Genomic DNA, 21,799 nt, shown 5'->3' with positions numbered 1-21,799 from the left:
GTTCCAATTAATTGCTGAAAGATAGATGAGTAGTTAGCTGATGATGTTGTAAAATGACTGTGTGTATGCACTATCGAATTATACCAATAGTTCTATTTCGTATGCTTTTCGAATACTCAGACCGAAAGCTGGTTGGATGCCCAACAGCTTCGCTGTAAGCTGTCATAGATGACCTTAGCATAACTGAAGAGGCTTACTATGGATATGAGGTGTGAGGTTGTTTCCCGTTGCTTTCCTCACTGAGCAAGACGTTGCTACTACATTTCAGACTGCAAAACACACTGAAATGCACGCACAAACCGACCATATGAGCAACATTTCCATACTATTCATCACAGGGACTGATTGTATGAGAAATTGTGTTACTAGCATCGCCCATACTTCAGTCACATCCATATTGTCAAAGCCCAATTTGAGACTGAAACAGGTCAATGAAAGTATCGAATCTTTTCTAGCCCATACTAGAAGACATAGTGCACTATAAACACGAGGTATTACCAGCAGAAGCGTAGTTCTATTTCGAAGTTACATAAATCACGTTACACCGGAAAAGAGATAGAGCACGAAGATAATTTCACGCTCTACAAACGTATTTTACTAACACATACATTGGGTGAATATTAAAAAAAAATAGGGTTTTAATACTCCTCTGTCGCTCACAATTATGTACTGTGCTATAAAATCTTAAACATCTGTTGTATATATAAACGTGCATGTTATTATCAATCCTCCCCTGCGAACCATGCGACCTTGCCGCGGCGGGTAAGATTGCGTGTCCCACTGAAGCAGATACCCGAGCCGAAGGCACTACCATATCGGATAGGTATCTGTCGAGAGACCAGACTAACGAATGGTTCATCGCAAGGGGGGTAGCAGCCTTTCGGAAGTTGCAAGGGCGCCAGTCTAGATGATTGACTGATATGGCCTTGTAATAATACTTAACACGGCTTAGCTGTGTTAATATTTTTTTAATTTCGTGTGGCTATTTCTAGCCGAGTGCAGCCCTTGTAAGGCAGATCCTCCGATGAGGGTGGGGGGCATCTGCCATATGTAGGTAACTGCGTGTTATTGTCGTGGAGGATAGTGTTATGTGTGGTGTGTGAGTTGCAGGAATGTTGGGGACAGCACAAACACCCAGCCCCCGGGCCACTGGAATTAACGAATAAAGGTTAAAATCACCGACCCGGCCGGGAATCGAACCCGGGACCCTCTGAACCGAAGGCCAGTACGCTGACCATTCAGCCAACGAGTCGGACTTTGCTGTTTTGATACTACTACATGGCTGAAAGCAACGGGAAACTATAGCAGTAACTAACTACCGAAGACATACATCGCTCTCTGCATGAATGAATGATGTACTGATGATGGCTTCCTCCCGGGTAAAATATTCCGAAGGCAAAATAGTCCCCCATTCGGATTCCTGTGGGGAAGGGGGGGGGGGGGGGACTACACGAGAGGGAAGAATCATTAGGAAGATGGATAATGACATTCTGCGAGTCGGAACGTGGACAGTTACAAGTTTGAATTGCCGGGCTGAGTGGCTCAGACGGATAAGGCGCTGGCCTTCTGACCCCAACTTGGCGGGTTCGATCCTGGCTCAGTCCGGTGGTATTATTATTAGAAGTTTGAATCTTTGTGGTAGGTTAGATATTCTGAAAAGGGAGATGGATAGATAATAATAATAATAATGTTATTTGCTTTACGTCCCACTAACTACTTTTACGGTTTTCGGAGACGCCAAGGTGCCGGAATTTTGTCCCGCAGGCGTTCTTTTACGTGCCAGAAATCTACCGACACGAGGCTGACGTATTTGAGCACCCTCAAATACCACCGGACTGAGCCAGGATCGAACCTGCCAAGTTGGGGTCAGAAATCCAGCGCGTCTGAGCCACTCAGCCCGGCATGGATAGATTTAAGTTACATCTAGTTGATATAACAGCGTAGAATAACGTTGACAGGAAGAGCATGACTATAGGGGAAATGCGGGAGTTGATTTAACAGTGAATAAGAAAATGGGCCAGCGGGTACGCTACTACGACCAGCATAATGAAAGGATTATTATCATAAAGATAGACACCAAACCAATGCCCACCACAATAGTGTAGGTCAATATCCCTACTAGTTCTGCGGATGATGAAGTAATCGAAGGAATATATGAAGATATAGAAGATTTAATACAATATGTAAAACTGGACGAGAATCTAATTGTAATAATAATAATAATAATAATAATAATAATGTTATATTTTGTACGTCCCACTAACTACTCTTTTACGGTTTTCGGAGACGCCGAGGTGCCGGGATTTAGTCCCGCAGGAGTTCTTTTACGTGCCAGTAAATCTACCGACACGAGGCTGACGTATTTGAGCACCTTCAAATACCACCGGACTGAGCCAGGATCGAACCTGCCAAGTTGGGGTCAGAAGACCAGCGCCTTAACCGTCTGAGCCACTCAGCCCGGCGAATCTAATTGTGATGGGAGACTGAAATGCAGTGGTAGGCCGAAGAAGAGAAGGTAATACAGTAGGAGAATTCGGATTGGGACAAAGGAATGAAAGAGGAAGCTGATTGGCTGAATTCTGCACCGATCACAATTTAGTCCTTGCAAATACTTGGTTCAGACACCACAAACGACGGCTAAATACATGCAAGAGACATGGAGACACTGGAAAGTATCAAATAGACTTCATTACGATTAGGCAGAGATTCAGAAACCAGATGTTGGATTGCAAGACTTCCCCAGGAACAGTCGTGGACTCTGACTACAACTTGTTGGTCAAGAAATGCCATCTGATGTTGAAGAAATTGATAGAACTAAGGAATACAAGGAGATGGCATCTCGACAACTTGAAAATAAAAGAGTTTGAGGGACTGTGTCCTCCTCTGTGGTGTAGTGGTTAGCGTGATTAGCTGCCACCCCCGGAGGTCCGGGTTCGATTCCCGGCTCTGCCACGAATTTTGAAAAGTGGTACGAGGGCTGGAATGGGGTCCTCTCAGCCTCGGGAGGTCAACTGAGTAGAGGTGGGTTCAATTCCCACCTCAGCCATCCTGGAAGTGGTTTTCCGTGGTTTCCCACTTCTCCTCCAGGCAAATGCCGGGATGGTACCTCACTTAAGGCCACGGCCGCTTCCTTCCCTCTTCCTTGTCTATCCCTTCCAATCTTCCCATCCCTCCACAAGGCCCCTGTTCAGCACAGCAGGTGAGGCCGCCTGGGCGAGGTACTGGTCATCCTCCCCAGTTGTATCCCTCGACCCAAAGTCTGAAGCTCTAGGACACTGCCCTCGAGGCGGCAGAGGTGGGATCCCTCGTTGAGTCCGAGGGAAAAGCCAACCCTGGAGGGTAAACAGATTAAGATAGATAGATAGATAGATTGAGGGACTGTTTCAAGGAACATGTTGTACAAGGACTAAATGAAAAGGCTGAAGGAAGCATGATTGAGGAAGAATGGACAGTCGTGAAGAATGAGGTCTCTAGGGCTGCTGAAGAAATGTTAGGAAGAAAGGAAAAATCAACTAAGCATCGATGGATAACCCAGGAGATACTAGACCTGACGACGAAAGTAGAAGAATTCCAATGATCAGGACGGCAGGATAAAATACAGGCGATTAAACAATGAAGGGGATAGAAATTGCAGGACAGCTAAGGAAAAATGGCTGAAAGAGAAGTGTAAGGATGTTGAAAGTTGTATGGTCCTAGGAAAGGTAGATGCTGCGTAGAGGAAAATCAAGGAAACCTTTGAAGAAAGGTAAACTAGGTGTATGAATATTAAAACCTCATATGAAAAAAGGGAAAGAAGACAAGACAGGAAGACTGCGGGAACATATCCAACAGGTAAAGATGCAGATGATATGGTTCTAGAACAAGGAGAGGCTGTTGATCCTGATGAAATGTGAGACCCAGTTTTGAGGTCAGAATTCGACAGAGCATTAAGAGACCTAAATGGGAACAAGGCACTTGGAATTGATGCCATTTCCTCTGAATTACTGACTGTCATAGGAGAAAGTAGCATGGCGAGATTATTCCATTTACAGTAGTGTGTGGGATATATGAGACAGGAAAAGTTCCATCTGATTTTCGGCAGAATGTTGTTATATCTATTCCCTAGGAAGCCAGTGCTGACAAGTGTGAAAACTACCGCACCATTGGTTTACTATCTCACGCCTGCGAAATTTTAACACGTATTATTTACAGAAGAATGGAAAGACAAGTCGAAACTGAGTTGGGAGGAGATCAGATTGGCTTCATAAGAAATGTAGGAACATACGAAGCAATCCAGACTTTACGTCTGACCTTAGAGGATCGAATTAAGAAGGACAAGCCGGCGTACTTGGCGTTCGTAAATCTAGAAAAGGCATTCGATAATATTGATTGGACCAAGCTATTTGAGATTCTGAAGGTGATCGGGATCTGATACAGAGAACGAAGAATTATCTACAATCTGTATAAGAATGAATCTGCAGCGTAAGAATCGAGAGCACTGAAAAAGAATAACCAAACTAGGAAGGGGTGAGGCAAGGTTTCACTTTGTCGCGCCCCCCCCCCCCCCCTCCTTTCCATGCTTACATAGAATAGGCGCTAAAGGAAATCAAAGAGGAATTTGGGAAAGGAATCACAATCCAAGGAGGGGAAATCAAAACCGTGAGATTTCCCGAATATATAGTTATTTTATCTGCGTCTGCAGAATATCTGGACAAATTGCTGAATGTTATGGACAGAGTCTTAGGGAAGGAATACAAGATGAAAATAAATAAGTCCAAAACAAAACTGAAGGAGTGGAGTCAAACGAAGTCAGGTGATGCAGGAAATATTAGATTATGAAATGAAGTCTTAAAAGAAGTAAATGAATATTGTTACTTGGGTAGTAACATAACTAACGATGGCAGAAGACTTGAAATGCAGACTAACACAAGCAAGGAGGGTCCTTCTTAAGAAAAGTTCTAACATTGATATAGGAATTAGAACGATGTATATTAATACTTTCGTCGTGAGCGTCCCATTGTGTGGAGGTGAAACATCGACGATCACTAACTCAGAAACAAGACTGGCCCAGCGGTGTAGGGGGCAATGCGTCCGCCTGTCACCCGGCGGCCCCGGGTTCGGTTCCCGGCCGGGTCAAGGGTTTTTAACTGTAAATGATTAATATCCCCGGCCTGGGGACTGGGTGTTTCTGTCGTACTTAACTTCTCTTTCCTCACATTCAAGACTTTACACTTCCGCCATTTACATAATACACGCAGGTTCTTTACATATGGTGTACGTAGGTTGACGCCCCGAACGAGTAGCATTAAAATAAAACATCAACTAAGAAAGAGAATAGAAAATTTTGAAATGTGGTGTTACAGAAGAATGTAGATCGAATCACGAATAGAGAGATACTGAATCGAATTGGTGAGAGAAGATCGATTTGGCTAAATTTGACGAAAAGAAGAGATAGAATGATAGGACACGTCTTAAGACATCCAGTTGATTTTTGAGGGAAGTGTAGGTGGTATGAACGGTTGGTTTAGACCAAGGTATGAATATGGCAAGCAGATAAGAGCAGATGTAGGATGCAGTAGTTAAGTAGCAATGAGAAGATTGTCATAGGATAGGTTGACATAGAAAGGTGCCTCAAACCATTCTGTGGACTGATGACTCAAACAACAGCATTAACACATACGAAGTAACTGCTGGATTTTTGTTCAAAATCACTCACTGTTTCATGCTCTGTACAGTCTGTGTAACAACGGTAGCGAAACGGATCGCCCATGTTGTGATATATTTTATTATCCTACCAAGATTCGTTGTAATCGGCCTGGTCCAAGCCGAACAGTTTCCCTCCTAGTGGCGAGGTAGAGAATGGTGAAAACGTATACCTTCCACTCGGGCAAAGACCTTCAAGGCTTGCCTCTTTTACTACCCAGTGACTCATATTCATTTTTATCGTGTGTGAATTCTCAGCTCGACCGAGACTTTAGAGAGATGTTCGTTTAGTACGCAGTCTGTCTTTTAGAAACTACGACTACAAACTCTTAAGGTGCGTGTACGGCCGCTAGAAGTCAGCGCATCATATGAAACACTGAGCAGCTCAGCGAGACTATCTTGACATTGCTGCCCGAAGGCAATGAATGGGAGTTCCTTGACCCTTGGTAGCCCGTTCAAATGGGACTAGGAGTGTTACCCGACAGATATTCATTCAATGGTTTTCTATTATCAAAACATAATGCAGAAAATTCCAGTCAATGAACTTATCTCCAGTGTTATTCATCCAGCCCTCAGTCTCACGGTGACCACACCCGAAGTCGTAGGAAAAACACTTCAAATCGAGGGTATATCTGTGAAAGGTGGCCAACCCCAATGCAAACTTCACACCCAAGACTAGAAGAATGGAAACAAAATTTCTTTCTTAATACATTATAGTCTAAATAACTCAGATTTAGCATTAGAAAGGGGATTCATTTCACAAGACCGTTATGATATACAGGATGAACCGAAATTCGCAAACTCGGGCGTCGCAGCACGACTCCTCACGTGCCAGCAATAAAAAAAAGAATGTATCTCACAAAAGTTTGCACTGCGAGTATATCCGTCAGAAAAAGGACGTTGAAGAGTGGCAATCTGGCAACACTGTAACCACATGTAGGGTGACTACCTCTGTCAGCACATATTAGTCGTGCTATACAGTTGGTGCAGTGGATAGAGTTTTGGGTTAGCATGCAGGAGGTCTAGGAGTCGATCCTGGGTTGCGGCGTATGCTTTTTATTTCGTAAATGTAGTCCAGGTAGTATGGTATCTGGCATCTTAATCGGCTTTGTTTTAAGTGCGTTAACATGTTATCATTACTGTATTCGTACGTTCAAGCAATCAGTTAAACTTACATAATTATATAAGAAATATTTACCTTTACGTCCCACTAACTACTTTTACGGTTTTCGGAGAAGAAGAAGTGCCTGAATTTAGTCCCGTAGGAGTTCTTTTACGGGCCAGTAAATCTATCGACGCGAGGCTGACGTCTTTGAGCACTTTCAAATACCACCGGACTGAGCCGGGATCGAACCTGCCACGTTGGGGTCAGAAGGCCAGCGCCTCAACCGTCTGAGCCACTCAGGCCGGCAGTTTGCTTGTTCCGAAAGTTCCACAAATAAATGCTTCGGTTGTTTCGTAGTGGCTGTACGAATACCTACGTAAATTACTATACTCCAAAATCTACCTTGAGCTGCAACAATATGGAATATATTATTGAAATAATAGTGTAATGAATGTATCAACCGATCACGACAGTGAGAGAAAAATTATGTGAAGGTCTTAAAAATAAGAAATAAAGTATTCAAGTATACTCAAATCATCCTTTAGCTTGATATTACAGAAGCTATTATTATGCTATTGGCTTTACGTCGCACTGATACAGATAGGTCTTATGGCGACGATGGGACAGGAAAGGGCTAGGAGTGGGAAGGAAGCAGCCATGGCCTTAATTAAGGTACAGTCCCAGCATTTGCCTGGTGTGAAAATGGGAAGCCATGGAAAACCATCTTCAGGGCTGTCGACAGTGGGGTTCGAACCCACTATCTCCCGAAATACTGGATACTGGCCGCACTTACGCGAGTGCAGCTATCGAGCTCGGTTTACAGAAGCTATCAGCTTGCTTTCGGGAGATAGTGGTTTCGAACCCCGCTGTAGGCAGCCCTGAATTTGATTTTCTGTGGTTTCTCATTATCGCACCAGAACTGTAACCCGATTAAGGCCACGGTCACTTCCTTCCCAGTCCTAGCCCATCGCCGCCATAAGACCTGTCTGCGCCGTTGCGACAATTTAAAATAAAAAGAACATTTCCCTACAGCATGGTCTTAATCTGGTGTCTGCTGCCATTGGTATATATTTCTAAAACTCAGGGGTTTGCAAATATGTTTGCACAGTTACAATTCTCTTAATATTTGCAACCACGGACCAGATAATTAAAATTGGAAGTACGCATTTGTGTACCTAAGGTCTTATGGAGACGATGGGATAGAAAAGGCGTAGGCGGCCTTGGCCTTGATAATGGTACAGCCCGAGCATGTGCCTGGTGTGAAAATGGGAAACCACGGAAAACACCTACGAGATAAAGAGGTTAAAAATACACGTGCCATCCCGCACGACCAGTTCACTTGGTAGACTGAATAAAATAATCAAATTTGAGCATTTGCTTGTAGTTGAAGTTCGAAATCACACGATGTCAGCTAAGTTAAATACGGTACGATACAGATGTAGAAGTGGTCGTTGTGATCACCGCTGAGTACAGTGATTAGCCCGGTAGGTCGTTAAGATAAATTTTCCATTCAATGTCATTACAACAGAACAGAAGGAAGTAGATAGCCAAGACTAATCTTCCTAAAAATACCTTAAATTTTAGGAGTACACGTATTGGTTCTGTGGGAATCGTCCATAGACTCCATCGTCTATCCCTTAGTCCGGCTTCTTGATACGATGTCAGGGATGAGGTGAGATTAAATTATATAGCATCATTTTACGGCCCGATGCCCTTCCTGACGCCCTCAGCTGAGGAGCTAATGAAGATTAAATGAACGATGGTGAATGAAATTGGGTAAGGAGGTGGAAAGAATTGGCGGTGGCTAACGAATAGGAACTGTCACTGCATTTACCTGGAAGTGAAAATGGGAAACCGCAGAAAACCCCTCTCAGGATTCGAACCCACGCGTCTCCCGAATGCAGAGCTTGGCCCCATAGCCGTAGAGCGTAAACACGCGCAGCCACTCCGCTCTGTTCGATCGTCCACGGATTATTGAAAGAAAGTGTTCCATAAGGTAATCTCTAACACGCAGATCAGAGCACAAGCCGCGAAGTTACATCACTTTATTGCCATATGGGCTTAAATGTGGGAAGTAATCGGAACGAAGATAATACACCCCAAAAACAACACCATATGTTTCTGGGAACCTACGACCTTTGGTCGATTATTTGTGAAGAGTTAATTTAATGTAATCTTACCCTCCCAACGAAAGATACGCAAGAAAAATGTGTTCTACAAACAACTTTCAAGTTATTGTAACTCAGTAGTATTGAGAATAGGACACAGGTTCACATGACATTCGGTAATCCGCTCAGTGAAATGAAATGGCGGATGGCTTTTAGTGCCGGGAGTGTCCGAATACATGTTCGGCTCTTTTGATTTAACTCCCGTAGGTGACCTGCGCGTCGTGATGAGGGTGAAAAGATGAAGACGACACATACACCCAGACCCAGTGCCAGCGAAATTATCCAATGATTGTTAAAATTCCGGACCCTGCCGGGAATCGAACCCGAGACCCCTGTGACCAAAGGCCAGCACGCTAACCATGTAGCCATGGAGCCAGACAATCCGCTCAGTAAAAGGCGGAAACTCCTCACGAATCACCATGTAAACAACAACCTACTCACGTTCGCTTCCTTCCCACTTCTAGCCCTTTCCTATCCCATCGTTGTCGCAAGACCTATCTGTGTCGGTGCGACATAAAGCAAACTGTAGTAATAAGTCAGACACTTGGAACATCTTAGTCGACAAACGCGCGCGCGCGCGTGTGTGTGTGTGTGTGGTATAAAAACTCTGTGCCACCTTATTTTTCTACATCGTGGTGGGGTCGCGCATGTGGACTTGGCCTTGTTTTACGGCCGGATGCACTATTACATATTTCTTTGATGGTTGGTAGTGTGGTGTGTTGTTATAATATGGTAGTGCAAACGCACTGGGATAAAGTCCCAGTCCCTAAGACAATAAGAATTAACCAGACGCGGATAAAATCGCCGATTCGGCTGGGAATCAACCGGAGATCATATGAACCGAAGGCCTTGGCGCTGACCAGTCAGCCAAGAAGCTGGACTTATGTATTTGCAATTAACTGGGCTCGGAATTCGAAAGGAAGTGACCGTTGTCTACATTTTAGGTACCATCCTGGTATTTTCCAGCTGTTGAAATGGGTAAACACGGAAAGCCACTTCTAAGACAGGCGGGCAATTTTAAACAACGTTTCTGCTGAATCTTGTAGTCTGAGGCTGAGTGCATCCAATTCCATTCCATCACACAAATCATAAATGCATGGCAGAACCGTGAAGTCCGCCTCTGTGGTGTAGTTGTTGGTGTAATTAGCTGCGATTTCCAGAGGCCACGAAATTTGAAAAGTGGTACGAGGGCTGGAACGGGGTCCACTCAGCCTCGGGAGGTCAAGTGAGTAGAGGGGGGGGGGGGGGTTCGATTCCCTCCTCAGTCATCCTCGAAGTGGTTTTTCGTGGTTTCCCACTTCTCCTCCAGGCAAATGCTGGGATGGTACCTAACTTACGGCCACGGCCACTTCCTTCCCTCTTCCTTGTCTATCCCTTCCAATATTCCCCTCCCCACACAAGGCCAGTGTTCAGCATAGCAGGTGAGGCCACCTGGGTGAGGTACTGGTCATCCTCCCCAGTTGTATCCCCGACCCAGTGTCTGAAGCTCCAGGACACTGCCCTTGAGGCGGTAGAGGTGGGGTTCCTCACTGAGTCCGAGGGAAAACCAACCCTGGAGGTAAACATATTAAATAGAAGAAGAAAAAGAGCCGTGAAACCAATCCCGGTCAAGAGGCCGATTATTTACTATGCTATTCCCTAAACATAGCCAGCGAATAAAACTACATTATATCCCATAGTGAAGATACAAAACTTAATTTCAGTCTAAGAACTATTCGTCTCTCTTCGTGTTCCTGACAGTCCCCACTTCGATTTCAGCTTTACACTAAGCGAAGGATATATTATCTTTATCTTATGTTCTAAAAGTTTCTGTCACCAAGAGAGATTGGGTTTACTCTGCCTTCTAATAAGCTTAGAGTAAAACGGAACTTTGAAACTGACAAGCAAGCAGCTAGATGGCATCAAATTAAAATGCTTGCACACTGTAGCTGAGACCATACATCGACGATGACGATTATTATTATTATTATTATTATTATTATTATTATTATTATTATTATTATTATTATTATTATTATTATTATGTAACAGTCCCTGTGCTGGAGCTAACGTTTGAGATGCACAATATAACTAAGAGAAACCAAAAAATAGTGTCTACTATGTGGAAACAGGTCTGGTGAGTAAGTGAGTTAGACGTGAAACTAAGAAGGACGTGGCCTGCGAGTAAATCACTGGCGTTGCATTTTTCATGTTAATGTGTGAAATTATATTTCAAAATCAATAACATCAACGTACAGTGTACGATTCTAATCCAACTGTCCCTCAAATTCATGGTTAATAGGCACGTGAAAAGCAGTGGGAGTGATGCACATTGTCTCCAAGACGGGTGTTTATCTTTTTATATGTAACTTAGATAAATTGTATCCTGTTTACTGCAGATGTACTAACATTGCCTCCAAATTGCCTAGGACGTTGAAGCATCGAATCCGCTAATGAGTGCATCTCATCCACCGAAATGATGCCGTGTCGGGCGACATTTCAGTATTCATACGAAGGCATCATTCAGTGTCTGTTATGAGTTCGCTCGTAATGGACATGCTACATATGCTGAATGAAAAGGATAAACAGTTATACATCTTCAGTTGATACAAATTTAGCTACCACAAAACGATGAGTTAGTGAAGTACAAGGAATTATTTTTTACAAAATGAAGTGCTTGCAATCAACTTAAGTTTGTAAGGGCTGTTTGTTTTAAATTCCTACCTGTTTAATGAAGTCATTACTTAATATTTTAAACACGTTTTAATTTTAATGACGAATTTTTTTTCTAACTGAAGCTAACCAATAGTTCAACCACATTTTTTGCCATTTCAGTAATTTGTGCGAACGATGCACATAATTCTATACTACTGACAGTACTAAATCTACAGATGGGAAGGAAAATGTGGCTACAGCGGTGTACTTATAAACGGGAAGCATATTCGCTCTCTCAAGTAGAGAGGTATGTAATTCTGGTCTGAAGTGTAGAACCGGATTCACTCAGTCTCGTGAGAACAATTGAAGAACTGTCTGGTATGAGAGACAATGGTCCTGTCATGAAAGTCAAGCAATATGCTTGAGTATGTCTCCACTGTGACTTCCTAACCTTTCATAATCTGCCGGGCAGCAGTGGTCTTGGTTGGCCTAGGTAGCTAAGTCAACTTTTCACTGTTTTATACAAGACTGAAAATGAAATGGCGTATGGCTTTTAGTGCCGGAAGTGTCCGAGGACAAGTTCGGCTCGCCAGATGCAGGTCTTTGGATTTGACTCCCGTAGGCGACCTGCGCGTCGTGATGAGGATGAAATGATGATGAATACGACACATACACCCAGCCCCCGTGCCAGCGAAATTACCAATTAAGGTTAAAATTCCCGACCCTGCCGGGAATCGAACCCGGGACCCCTGTGACCAAAGGCCAGCACGCTAACCATTCAGCCATGGAGCCGCACTATGCAAGACTATATTTAACGCTTGAAACCAATTAATCATTATTCCCTTACATATATCATATGTATTAGATGATGTTATTGGCTATACGTCCCACTAACCACTTTTACACTTTTCGGAGATGCCGAGGTACCAGAATTTAATCCCACAGGAATTCTTTTAAGTGCCAGTAAATCTACCGACACGAGGCTGAAGTATTCGAGCATATTCAAATACCACCGGACTGAGCCAGAATCGAACCTCCCAAGTTGGGGTCAGAAGGGCAGCGGCTCAATCGTCTCAGCCACTCAGTTCGGTATATGTATGAGAAACACTGTTTCCCCCAAAATGGAAACTATTAAAGTGTGATTAATTTAGTTCTCTGTTTATCATCAGTAATATCACATCACTTCATCTTGCAGTTACATGGATCCTTATAGATCGAGATCGTAGATTTTTTCATTCTTTATCCGTACGAAATTCTTCCTATATTCGGTATTTTGATAAAATGCAGACGGTCCCTCATCAATTTCCATCACCACCGGCTTTTTTTAAAGATTAACAGCATGCTCTTGTGAGCCTCCGTGGCTCAAGCTGCAGCACGCCGGCCTCTCACCTCTGGGTTCCGTGGTTCAAATCTCAGCCACTCAATGTGAAATTTGTGCTGGACAAAGCGGAGGCGGAGCAGACTTCCCTCCGTCTACTCTGCGGTTTCCCCTGTCATCTTTCATTCCAGCAACACTCTCCAATATCATTTCATTTCATTTCATCTGTCAGTCATTAATCATTGCTCCAAAGGAATGCGACAGGCTTCGGCAGCCGGCACAATTCCTATCCTCGCCGCTAGATGGGGCTTCATCCATTCCTGACCCGGTCAAATGACAGGAACAGGCTGTGGATTTTCATTTTCATACTCTTGTCTAGAAAAGACAGAATCCAGTTTTCGGGAGATAGTGGGTTCGAACCCCACTGTCGGCAGCCATGAAGACGGTTTTCCGTGGTTTCCTATTTTCACACCACGCAAATGCCATGGCCGCTTTCTTCCCGCTGCTAGCCGTTTCCTGTCCCATAATCGCGATAAGACCTATCGGTGTCAGTGCGACGTAAAGCAACTTGCAAAAAAAGAGAGATAGGATATTGTTAATGCCAAGGCTGGAAAACTCCCATTTATATCACTGTACTTATAATAATAATAATAATAATAATAATAATAATAATAATAATAATAATGAAATGTCGTATGGCTTTTAGTGCCAGGATATCCCAGAACGGGTTCGGCTCGCCAGGTGCAGGTCTTTCTATTTGACTCCTGTAGGCGACCTGCGCGCCGTGATGAGGATGAAATGATGATGAAGACAACACATACACCCAGCCCCCGGGCCACTGGAATTAACCAATTAAGGTTAAAATCCCCGACCCGGCCGGGAATCGAACCCGGGACCCTCTGAACCGAAGGCCAGTACGCTGACCGTTCAGCCAACGAGTCGGACAATAATAATAATAATAACAATAATAATAATAATAATAATAATAATAATAATAATAATAATAATAATAATAATATAAGTCTGATATTCTTTAATATCCCTTCAACTGCTATAGATTTTAAGATTGCATTCGGGAGGTAGTGGGTTCGAATCCGACCGTCGGCGACCCTGATCATAGTTTTCCGTGTTTTCCCATTTTCACACCAGGAAAATGCTGGGGATGTACCTTAAATAAGGCCACGGCCGCTAACTTCCCAATCCTAGCCCTTTCTCACCCTTCCGTTGCCGAAAACTTTCGCCGTGTTAGTGTGAAGTTAAACAAGTAGCAAAAAAAAAAAAAAAAAAAAAAAGATTTTAAGAAGGCAGATGTGAAGGATTTTTTCCGGCAGTTCTTTAACATGCAGGAAGCTAAGGGCGCGGAGTTGTCGCAATTAAACACCCGTAGATGCCACCCACCCCAAACTAATTTGAACCAGCTACATTGAAAAACAGATGGATAACGAATAACTTACTGCGCCCCTGAGGTCCATCTAAGGATTGAAATCGAGCATAGTCTGTGTACACTTTACACCTTTATCACCGACCGCAACTAATTTAAAGATACAGATCGAACATTCCCATTGCTCTCAATTCAAGTAATTCAGCAAGGAAAAATCGCCTAGTTTCTTCCAGAATACTTCAGATGGATAACAGTCTCCAAGTCTGGAGAGACTTCACCTTCTTTTTCCATCGCTTATCCCACTCCATAGTGGGGTTACACATGGAGATTTAGCCCCGTTTTACGGCCGAATGCCCTTCCTGACGTCATCCCCAGGTGGAAGGATGTATCCACAATTGCATGTTTCTGTGGTAGTTGGTAGTGTGATATGTTGTGTGAATATGGAGAGGAGTGTAGTGGGACAAACACAAACACGCCGTCCCCGAATCTGAGGAATTAACCAGACGCGGTTAAAATCCACGAATCAGCCGGGAACGAAAACCGCGGATCCTCTGGACCGAAGGCCTCGACACTGAATATTCAGCCAAGGAGCCGGACTCTAGAGAAATTCTACTGAAGTTGGTAAAACTTCCTGTTAGAAAGAATTTCTGCCTTCGGGAGGATTCACTCGCTCCCACAATCCTACGAAAAGCAAATAATTTTTTCCCAGTTACAATGAACAAACGAGGTTTCTATTGCAACACGGCTCTTCCGGAAGCGTTATGCAACAAAAGAATATGTCATACTCACACGTAGAGAAATCTACGTGTGAATATCTCCAATGAGTTACAAACATGCATTCCACCTCGCAACACTAGGCACTTGAGAACCGTTCGTTACCCACTCTCGACAAGGCTGAAAATTAATTCTTCCCTTAGAACAGACATGACTCTCTTTAAATCACCACCAGATCAATTCGTAAACCAATCAGCGTAAACATCTATATTTTCTTCTTGTCTTTACCACTAATGATACACATGGGTATGTGATAGCCCATGCTTAATTCAAGGAGGAGATTATTATTATTATTATTATTATTATTATTATTATTATTATTATTATTATTATTATTTCGTATGGCTATTGCTAGACTGGTGCAACCTTTGTAAGGCAGACCGGCAGGAATGTAATATACACCCAAAACGCCCAGTCCCTGAGCCAAGATAATTAATGGTTTAAGATTAAAATCTTACGACCCGGCGAAGAATTGAACCCGGGGCGCCAAGGACCAAAGATCAATATGCTGACGACTTAACCATACATCCAAACATGGGGCAGATCATAGAAGGGTTCAGTTGTCGTTGTTGATTACTGACAAAATAAGTCTTATTCTTAATCCCTTTTACGTTCCCCTCAGTCGAAAGACGGAAAGCAGAACGGAGAGTACAGTCGCTCAAAGAAAGAAACGAATATGTCTCACTAAATGCTTTAACGGTTTTCATAGACGCCGACGTCCGACTCGTTGTCTGAACGGTCAGCGTACTGGCCTTCGGTTCAGAGGGTCCCGGGTTCGATTCCCGGCCGGGTCGGGGATTTTAACCTTAATTGGTTAATTCCAATGGCCCGGGGGCTGGGTGTATGTGTTGTCTTCATCATCATTCCATCCTCATCACGACGCGCAGGTCGCCTACAGGAGTCAAATAGAATGACCTGCACCTGGCAAGCCGAACCCGTTCTGGGATATCCCGGCACTAAAAGCCATACATTTCATTTCATAGACGCCGACGTGCCAGAATGTTGTCCCTTATGTGTTCTTTTACGTGCCGGTAAATCTACCCGCACGAGGCTCGTGTAGTTGATCATCTACAAATACTACCAGACATAACCGGGATCGAACCCACCATCACGAGGTCAGAAGGCCAGAGCTGTGCCGTCTGAACTACTCAGCCCGGCATGTGAACGATCTAAGAGGTTCCAAGACAAAACAAAATAAAAAGAAAGAAACCTGTACTGCAATATCCTAGTAGTGCATTGGCTTGCCAAGACAACTACTGCCCAGCCAAAGGTCAAATTCTCACAAACCGCCTGAGAATCTATCCTAGGATCCCGTCGCCTGAAGACAATATGCTGGTCAGTTAGCCACGGAACCTGACAGCTGTTATGATATTGAAATCGATGAATATAGCAGAGTCCCGCAAACTCAACCTAGTGTGGACTGAGAGAATACCCAGTTTCCGAAATGTCGAGTTTTACTAAATAAGGAATGGATTATTCACAACTCATAACATTTTACTGCATATTACACAAATGACAGTTATAGCACAATACAGGACACAGGAAAGTACAACGTATCCTAAAATAATTGTTCAAAATTAAAAAGGAAGTTACTTGCAGTACTGTAGAAATGACTACTTCTTTGCAGGAAAAATGTTGTGATGCTTGACTGTATTTCGCACTAATCTTCGTGCAGCTTCGTCATGTCGAACATGGAGAAACAAAATTTCCATAATGTTTGCACAGTTTAGACGATGTTAGAAATTGCAGTAATACAGTCTAGCTCTTAATAGACGAAAATGATTTAGCAATTAAAAATTGTCGAGTTATTGGGCGGGAGTCTAGTCTAAGCATTACCTCCAAGAGCTGTTAAGTTCTGTTCAGTTCTGGGAAATCTCCCGCACCCATAGACATCACCTGGTCCTGTTATCAAAGCGGGTTCGTAAGCATTATTTTCTAGGTTTACCCCTGTAACATAACCTGGTCCTGCTATCAAAGCGGGTTCGTGAGCATTATTTTCTGGATCTACACCTGCAACATAACCTGGTCCTGCTAACAAAGCTGATTCATGAGCAATATTTTCTAGGTCTACCACTGCAACATAACCTGGTCCTGCTAACAAAGCTGATTCATGAGCAATATTTTCTAGGTCTACCACTGCAACATAACCTGGTCCTGCTAACAAAGCTGATTCATGAGCAATATTTTCTAGGTCTACCACTGCAACATAACCTGGTCCTGCTATCAAAGCTGATTCATACGCGTTATGTTCTAGGTCTACACCTGTAACATAACGTGGTCCTGCTATCAAAGCTGATTCATAAGCGTTATGTTCTAGGTCTATCACTGCAACATAACGTGGTCCTGCTATCAAAGCTGATTCATAAGCATTCTTTTCTAGATCTACCCCCTATAAGACAACCTGGTCCCGCTATCAAAGTGGGTTCGTAAGGATTATTTTCTAGATCTACCACTGCAACATAACCTGGTCTTGCTGTCAAAGCTGATTCATAAACATTATTTTCTAGATCTACCACTGCAACGTAACCTGGTCTTGCTGTCAAAGCTGATTCATAAATACGGTTCTAACTGATGCGTTCAATCTCAACTTTCGGCTTTACTTCCCTACAGCAGATGTCGCTCAACCACTACTCCTTCTGGTCATATGAGTAATCGTTCTTGTTACTTCCATTCTTTTTACTTCATGTCTACGCGAATTATATCTTGAAGCCGTTTATTTTTCGATCTCCTGCGTAGATTTGACCTGGATACTGAACAATGTTGAGATAATTTTTACTAGGAACTTACTTCCTGCTTGCAAGATACAGAAGCTTGCAACAGAAAATTCACTGCATTGCCTCTGCTACTTTTTGATTCAATTTTCACCATACCATCTGGAGTCCAAGTAGTTCATATATTCCAGTTTAGTGTCTTCTACCTGGCAATGCATTATTTACGTCTTTTCCCATCCTATGCTGCGTTAGTCTTTGAACCGAGCGAGTGGCTGCGCCTTTTGAACCACGTACCTGTCAGCTTGCATTCGGTAGATGGTGTGTTCGAGCCCCACTGTCGGCATCGCTGACGATGGTTTTCCGTTCTTCCCATTTCCACACAAGGCAAATGCTGGGGCTGTACCTTAACTGAGGCCACGACAGCTTGCTTGCTTACTTCCCACTCCTAGCCCTTTCCTATTCAACTGTCGCCATAAGAAGTATCTGTGAGGGTATGGGAAACCACAGAAAACCATCTTCAGGGCTGCCGACAGTGGGGTTCGAACCCACTATCTCCCGGATGCAAGCTCACAGCTGCGCACCCCTAACCGCTCGGCCAACTTCCCGGTAATATTCACACTTCCGCCCACCGCATAGTCATCATAGAAAGTATAAGAAAAGCCAGCAGTCCCCCGCTGTGGTCTAGGTTTTGACATATCTACCATGAAAGACAGATATGAGGGACTGGAACGGGATACACCTAGCCCCTGGTAACATAATTGAGTGGAAAAGGCGGGTGAAAATTGCACACCAGAAGTGGTCTCCCGAGATGCCCATTTCAGTTCCTGGGGAATACCAGGATGGTATCATATAGAGTGTTTCCAATAATATGGCAAGCAATCAGGATTTGAACAGTACATCCTAAAACAACACAACATTTCCCTACGAACATGCGTCCCGTGGTCGATCGCTTACGAGATGGATATTCCAAAGTTGTACTGGAATATTATTGGTAATAGACCTACCTGGCACATCCCACTTCGAGCAACTGTAGTCATGTTTTTGTTCTAGCAGTGATATTTCACTCTACAGGAAGTGCTCAGTTTTTCAGCTAATGAACAGCGTATTTTTGAGTGTTGCTGGGAATCGTGCATGACCGTATCAATGACAGAATCTTGCGTTATTCTGGCCATGGAAGAAAACAGATATCATCGAACTCGTAATGATATATTATGACCTTAAAGCAGAATTTCTGACTTCAAAATGAATGCTGTCGGCAGCCCTGAAGATGGTTTTCCGTGGTTTCCCATTTTCACACCAGGAAAATGCTGGGGCTGTACCGTAAGAGTAAGGCCACGGCCGATTCTTTCCCACTCCTAGGACTTTCCTATCCCATCGTCGCCATAAAACCTATCTGTGTCGGTGCGACGTAAAGCAAGTTGTAAAAAAAAAGCGAAATATCTCGTCCAACTCGGCTGATAATGTGAATAGGCGTAGTTCGTAAACGATCGACCATTGGGCATAAATTCATAGCGGCATTTTGTGTTGTTATGGAGTGCAGCCTGGTATCCCCGCCCTGATTACATTTCAAACTTTTGAGTAAATTCTGTAGAGATCATAGATATAGCCCTGCATGGATGCGGATATCCGCGGGCCTTGGCCTGCCAAGCGACCGCTGCTCAGCCCGAAGGCTTGCAGATTACGAGGTATCGTGTGGTCAACACGACGAATCCTCTCGGCCGTTATTCTTGGCTTTCGAGAGCGGGACAAACTGTATGGCAGTGCGGATAATTTTGCTGATAATTTCTAAATAATGACGTTAATTGATTTTCACTCAGGTATACTCATGTTTTTGCCCGTGTTTAGGCGACCCTTGACATTGGTATCGGAGAATAGTGATATATGAAGAGCCTTGAGACTATAAAGCCGTAAATCTGACCTGAGCCTACCTGACTCCTGCCCGCAATTAATGGAAGGAAGGAACAAAGGTCAATACGTCGGTAGTTGTCGCAAGAGAAAATCCCTCATAAACCTGCAACTGTAGGGGTTTGGTGCCAGGTGTCAGGCCTATCGTATTATGTTAACAGAACTATCCGTTTCAATACCCTGGATGTAATATACTGTAGTTAAACATTCACAATATCCGCGGATAACCATTTTGTGGATGCGGATAACCATTCGCGGATGCGGGTGCGGATGAAGGAAGTGCGGATGCGGATATTATTTTGTATATCCGCGCAGGGCTCTAACCATAGATACCCCCCTTCCTTCCTTCCAAATCGTAGCCCAACTTATTCATAAATATTCACATACAAATATAGACACCATATTCACGCAGGTCAATACACACGAAGCCTTTGAACAGTACACTACATTATCCCATGCACATATATCGAAGATATAAAAACAAAACTTCAAAAGTACGATGGTAAAAACGTACCAGTGACTTGTACGCCAAAGTAATGAAATTTTACTCCAGATGTTTTGTGTGAGATAGACTAATTACAAAACTCTGGGACCATAAATGAGTTGTCTAATTACTGTATGATCGGTGCTGAGTCGGTATGCAGGATATTAAAGCAATCTGCACCAAATGTGCATTTTTTTTCTTTTTACCAAAGGTTTACTACTAATTATAATCGCAACTTATATGATTCTGCTACAAACAGTGGAGAGAAATATTGGTAACAAATTCTAGTAATAAATTCCCATGAAATTCAAATTTGTACACAACTAAGTATTTAATTGGTTTTCCATAAATAAACTGACTGTCATGTTTGAAGAAGTTGATGACAGAGTTGACCCTGAATCTCCGATCCCACTATCATACAACTATACAAATAAATGACAACGATTCTACCTCTCAGCGCAATATGATGTGTTACGATACAATAAATAAAGAGCGTCATGCTATGGGTGGGTAGAGCCTTCTCTCCCCATTGAAAATATACAGCTCGTGTCGATGATAATTTTTAAAATCTTGCAATCTTGAAAGCCACAGGACACAAACTTACTCCAAACAAAAGCAAGTAGAAGAGAAATTAATACACAGAGTTTTACTAGCAATATACTGGTGTGTACTAAGACTCGTCCGTGAGCGAAACGTCAGACAGACATTGGATACAGTTATTAATTAACAGGCAGCAGCATCCATCGGCAACTTTTTAATAGCACACAAATTTTCATATCACGGCGTTTCACGAGACAGGACGAAGAATTTTCAGACCTTCAAAGTGGAAAATGTCCACTGGCACTAAATTAGAGAATTAAAGGTTGTTTATAAGGCTCACCAATGGCAGGAGCCTTCACACTTGTCATATTTACAACAGTGATCTCACCTAAATCTTCAAGTGTAGCTCCTCATTGGCATTCACTTCAAATTTCATGAGATGTGACTCTTGTCTCCTCGGTAGCGATTGAATGGTCTTGGTTTGATGCTAAGCAGTGTGAACCGGCACTCAGCCTCCTGCGAAGAGCTACGGCCAACTGAACTACACAGAGCCACCTGCAAGCCAGCCCTCAATGAAGGAAGCACCGAGCGCGCTGTTCGGCTTTAACCTTGAACTGCCTCGTCCCTCTCTCTCTCTCTCTCAAACTCAACAGGTTACCAGCAACATGGTTCTCTTCCAACGCTACCGGCATTCACGACTCCTATATCCAATTCTGACAAATTTTGTTAACGCTAGTACCCATCTCATTACTCTGCTATGTGGGGTACTTCATACGTCTAGCAGCGGAACACCAAAATTCCACTTCAGAACGGAGCCCGGGAGAGTTCAAAGAGCAGTAACTATTCAAGTACGAAGAGGATCCCGACATAGGAAAAGGGCCAAAATTTCCATTCTTCGATTTTATAACCGACTAGCAGTTTACGCAGCTTCACCCTCCTTTATGTCAGGCTTAGGGACTAATTCGATTTGTACGCGGTTGGTAACAAATGCGAACAGTCCAGTAATAAAGTAGGTATCCTTTACCACACTCTCTGACAAATTTCATCTCACCCCGGAGCCTTAATATTAATTACTGCGTCGAAGGCCGTAGCCAGGA

General features: G+C 43.4%; 1 protein-coding gene across 1 annotated transcript in view; it reads right to left on the bottom strand.

Moving 5' to 3' along the window:
* Positions 1–21,230, bottom strand: part of LOC136864362 (myosin-4) — a 635,412-nt gene extending 614,182 nt beyond the window's left edge. Inside the window, exon 1 of the mRNA XM_067141261.2 lies at positions 21,091–21,230. The gene's annotated coding sequence lies outside the window, so the exon portion shown is untranslated. The remainder of the gene's footprint in view (positions 1–21,090) is intronic.
* Between the last annotated feature and the right edge of the window lie 569 nt (positions 21,231–21,799).

This window comes from Anabrus simplex, chromosome 2, assembly GCF_040414725.1.
Source record: "Anabrus simplex isolate iqAnaSimp1 chromosome 2, ASM4041472v1, whole genome shotgun sequence".
Classification (NCBI taxonomy): Eukaryota; Metazoa; Arthropoda; class Insecta; order Orthoptera; family Tettigoniidae; genus Anabrus; species Anabrus simplex.
The sequence above is the reverse complement of the archived record's forward strand: the minus strand, read 5'-3'. Positions and strand labels throughout refer to the sequence as shown.